Raw genomic sequence first — 5,395 nt, forward strand, 5'->3', positions numbered from 1 at the left:
AGGTCGGACCGGTTGTCGAGTCGCGGTTTTTCCCCGTTCCCGACATCACACCGTGTAATTCGAGTTCACGGAGGCGATACTCCCCGGTGATTAAAACATTTTCCTCGTACGTTTAAGAAGCTAATACATTGGAGTGTCTTCTTATTTGAGTATGTTAGAAGAAAAGCCGATAGAAGCGAGAAAACCTTCAATTCGAGAAAATTGTGGGTAATATTACATTCCAATATAGAAGTTTGCAAACATCAAAATACATTTTGGCAGTCTGTATATTGGGTTGGCAACTAAGTGATTGCGGATTTTGTCATTACCACCTAATGACCTAATACTTTAGTAGAGTGTATACTTTGTATTACTAGGATTTTTACAGAAAAAATGAACACAGGAAGAAAAGACTAATATGTGTTAAAAATTCATGTAAACCCCTTAAGATTGCACAGCTGTGAATCTATGAAATTTTGATGAAAAAGTTCCAGATTAATTATTTCGATATGCTGTTTGGTTCGACCAGTATTTTTATAATTATAGCGTCGATTATCATCAAAAGCAATCATGTTATTATCGATATTGTGTAACGCCCTATTAAAGATGTTGTCGCAAATAAAATATTCATATAACACGCTCAACGCAAATAGATGATTATGAAACGAGTAAAACAGCTGAATCGCAAGAAATTGTAACCAATTCCAAGAAACTCGATTAGTCGTTGTACGTACCGCAGACAGTTTACAAGATTCACCACACGAAACAGGTGAATCCAATTTCTGTAATTGCTCTTTCCGCGTATCCCTCGGATTTTGATATAATTGTCGCGCACTCATACAGAACATGTATTCGACGAATCTTACGTATGGAATGTTTAATGAAGGGAATGATACTCGCTTTTCTACCGAGAAGTGGTGCAACAGAAAGAACTGCCTTTACGAACTTGTCAAGGTTAACCGTTCCAACGTAGCAACCCCCGAAGATCTTCGTCGCTTCTTCTACGTACGTGTCTCGTCGAGACAATGGACTCTTCAAGGATGAAAAATTAAAAACGGTCTACGACGTGACGAGTTTGGGAAATTTTCTGATAAAATGAGAACACTTTAATCCTTGATTACCGATTGCTGGCCTTTGAGCAGGCTCTGAATTTTTATTTTATTATCATAATCTATATACTAAGGAATTTTAGAAACTCCAAAAATATTAAATATCTTCGGTAGCATTAGACGATACGATTAAAGAGTACCGATTTTTTACTTGTTACACACGATTTATTGAACTTTTATTCGATTACCTTAAAGCAGTGGAGAGTTTTATAATCTCGAAGATTTGAGAGTAAACGCTTCGATCGTGAAGCACCTAAGTAGACGAAATGTATTCAATGTGATTAAATAAAATAGTTAGAATAGATTAATGTTTGTGGCGTAATGATTTAATAAATATAATAAAATATCGAGACTAATTCGAGAGATTAGAAGTCTGTGACAATGAAAAAAATAAATGAAAATTCCATTGAAGCGTAAGATATCGTATGTAGAAATAGCGTAATTATCTGAAAATGAATTATTTATAATTTTCGACTAAAGGTTACTTACGAAATAAACTTACGAGTGACCTAACGAATGGACAGCCTGAGATAAAAATCCGTGGCACCGTAACGCAATATTGCAGAACCAGGTGCAATATTTTTTAATACGAAGAAATGCCTCGAAGGAACGTTTAAATTAGTCGACGATTAATACGTAGAGGAAGTGGTTAGGAGTCGTAAAGTATAAGAACATTTTTCCTAGGTATGAAATCCTTCTAGGTAACATGACAAGCTGATAACAACCAGACGAATGGTTTAGTTTCTTTAAACGTAAACCTGAATAACAATTGATCCCTATAAATTGTTACGAAATTATATATGCAGCTGATCGTATAAACTCTGTTATCATTGTTGGATCGAGATATTTTATTACAATTACAATTACAATATTTTATTGCTTATGATTACTGAGAATCTATCAACGATACACTGACAAAAGTGGAACCAATAGATTACATGCTATGTATTAATAATAATTAATCGTGCCTACATTACTGATTCTCGCTGTATTTATATCAAATTGAATTCATGCTGATAATTCATATTGCAAAATCCTAATTTGAAACAGAGAAAAAATGTATAAATATATCCGATATTTGGTAACGAGTAGCTAGCATAATGATCTCTTATAAATCCATAGACCCATATCATACCAGTTTTATTTATCACTAATGGAATTACGTAAAAGATATTTGTAAGAAGATAACATTATAAAATAACGGGGATAAAAAATATTTATGCCCATTTGTTAGACCATACGTTTTCAAATAATTAAATTGTCAATTGTGTATTATAATTTTACATTGATATCCCTATTTACCTGTCCCCTGAGACTTGATTTGCTATAATAACGTAAATATATATTTTATTACACGTTAAGTGATATATGTGCATATTTCATCGTTGGTGTCATAATTTCATAACTCGAGGAACACGTTTTTCAAGCTGCCGCTATAAGAAACCTCATAGGTTTCAGTAAGGTCATAAATATGACAGGACGACCGATCCTGTTTTATAGAAGATAATCTCGTTAATAAATTCAATTAGAAAAATAATTTGTCATTACGTTGAAAGATGCTTTCTCGTATCCTTTTGGGAAACTAAATATATTTATGTCAGTTTTGAAGCAAGGCTGGGTATCACACATTTTGGTATTATATTGGTATTATACATATTGGTATTATTGGTATTATTGGCATTATTGGTATGGGTACCTACTTACATTATTTTTCTCAATTGTTTCAAAATACGTTTACAGATTAAAAATATGTATTACATAGATACAACTGAAGGATCAAAGATAATTATCCTTCGAAGAATCTAACTAAATTGCCAAAGAAACCTTCGATTTATTCAAACGATGAATAGTCGTGTCTTCGATAACTTATCTATAATCCGTGATTTCTAAATGTCACTTGTGAAATAAAGATTCTCGTGATACGTAAATAATCTGCATGCGAGCACGAAATTTAGCGTTAAATATACCATAAAAATATATTATAGAAAAAGAATTTTTAACACAAATTATATTAATTATCGAATATTATATCGATAATTATACCTTCTTATCTTCACGATTGTAACTCGGTACACGATTGAAACTTTCCTCGAACAGAAAGATTTTTCATCAAATGGATGATCCGTGACAGTAATTTACACGTGGATCGATTAAATGATCAAAGAACGATTCTTCCTGATACATAGACAAAGTACGTATAATCCTGCGTATATGGAAGATCAAACGTCTAATCAGGATAAGGAAATCCAAGGTCTGCAAGGGGATCGCGCAGCTGCAGGACAAGTCTCTTTAGATCCATGACCAGATTGTCTTGAGACCACGTGCGTCAACCGAGGAAAGGAAAGAAAGAGAAAATATCGCGATAATGAGCAGTCATTGTGTCTTATCGATTGTTAAAGGAAAATAAATCAGTTACGCAACGCTTCACTTCTTACTAATCGGCAGGTTCAATGAGAATTATCAGACGAATTATCATCAGGGTTCTACTTCAAACTGATCTATCTTCTTATACTTTTATGATCCAAATACATATATACATGTTTCCTGCGAAAGAATGAAAAATTCATGATACTTTATATTACCGAACAAAAAGGATTTGTAACGTTTTAAGATGTATAACGCAAGATTGCAAGGTGAAAGCATTCGTTCGAATAAAAATTTATTTATATTTTCTTCAAGCTCGAAGTATTTTTTGTTTGCGTTAGAAACAATTTTAGCCAACAAAAAGGATTTGTAACGTTTTAAGATGTATAACGATTGCAAGGTGAAAGCATTCGTTTGAATAAAAATTTATTTATATTTTCTTCAAGCTCGAAGTATTTTTTTTTTTATCGTTAGAAACAATTTTAGCGAACAAAAAGGATTTGTAACGTTTTAAGATGTATAACGATTGCAAGATGAAAGCATTCGTTGGAATAAAAATTTATTTATATTTTCTTCAAGCTCGAAGTATTTCTTTTTTTGCGTTAGAAAAATACAGTTGGGTCGAGAATGGTCAAAAGAAGGCAAAAGCGTTGAATCAGGTTTGTGAAACGATTCGTTTTCAATTAATCGACAATGATGAATCAAACTCGCGCATGAGGAAACGTTCTACAAGCCAGTTTCGGATGTGGACGCGGTTTTTGGCGGGACTATCTGTAACTGGTTCCCACGAAACTGGCCTTAATCGATTCGTAAAAAGATCCCAATCGTCTATCATGGTTATTTATATCACAGTGAGTTTGCTATAAGATCTTTCGTATAGTTATAATATGATCTAGCATAGCAGATAGATAGATATGCCATTTTATCGTGAACGGCAACAGGAAACACTATCGAAGCGTAGAGTTACAAAATCAGGAAGAAAAAAAAACTTCAAATAACGAGGTTCATTAACTGTGTCCTTGGGAACACTCCTCGGAAGTAGCAGAAATATAATGGTTGTGTTACTTATCATAATATATTGCTCTTTTGCAGTAGCGAATGGAAGCCTATCGATAAATCTGTCGATATAATAGTCGAAATTTGTTGGAGGAAACGATCGACAGGCTCCTGACAAGAACGATCTTTGTCAAATTTTCCACCTTGTTAGATAATAACGTGTTTTAGCAATTAGAATTCATAACATGGTGGAATAAATCGAACTACTAAAAACGATATATACGCATATATCTATGATAAATAAAAAGGAATAAGAATAATTCCACAACTTGGTGATTTGATTTTATGATATACCTAATTACAGATATATTCGCAAAATATTTTGTTGAAGAAATCTCAGTTGTATAGTTGCTTGGTTTCCTTGTAGAAAGACAAGCACAAACAAGAGCTATTTTTATTACGATTACTTCAGTTTAATCCAATAACTTGTGTAAACCAGTGCCACGCGTATTCGAACTTTGTTACAATTACACTTACACAATTACGCCTTAGAGATATTAAAATGTACAGTATATGCAAAAATATGTAACATATCCGAAATATATTCTATTGGTTGTTCAAATATTTCGAATATTTAGCAAGCACGTATTTACTTAGATTCCATTCCTTCGATTTGCGTAAACACTCGCAATCTATTCACAGCATTTCTTTGTTCTAGCACATTCCACCGTGATAATTACCGCGTGGTATTCGAAAAGAATCGAAGATTTATATCGAACGAACAATAGACATCGACGATCTACCGAATTCGCAATTCTATTTCTGGAAACAATGAATTAAACGAGTTGATTGCAAGTTAGTTATAACACTATAGTACTATAGTACTCAGTTGATCGGCCGAGGTTTGATACAATCAATGAAGATCGAAACGCGCAATTGTTCGTCGA

The 5,395-nt window shown here is 33.2% G+C and overlaps 1 long non-coding RNA gene across 1 annotated transcript; it reads left to right on the plus strand.

Annotated features, from left to right (window-relative positions):
- Positions 1-376: 376 nt before the first annotated feature.
- On the plus strand, positions 377-5,395 carry LOC138181042 (uncharacterized). Its single transcript, XR_011173428.1, has 3 exons — positions 377-748; positions 823-3,721; positions 3,986-5,395. It is a non-coding gene; the product is annotated as an uncharacterized LOC138181042 (long non-coding RNA).

This window comes from Bombus flavifrons, chromosome 1 (genome assembly GCF_040668555.2).
Source record: "Bombus flavifrons isolate JBK064 chromosome 1, iyBomFlav1_principal, whole genome shotgun sequence".
NCBI classification, from domain to species: Eukaryota; Metazoa; Arthropoda; class Insecta; order Hymenoptera; family Apidae; genus Bombus; species Bombus flavifrons.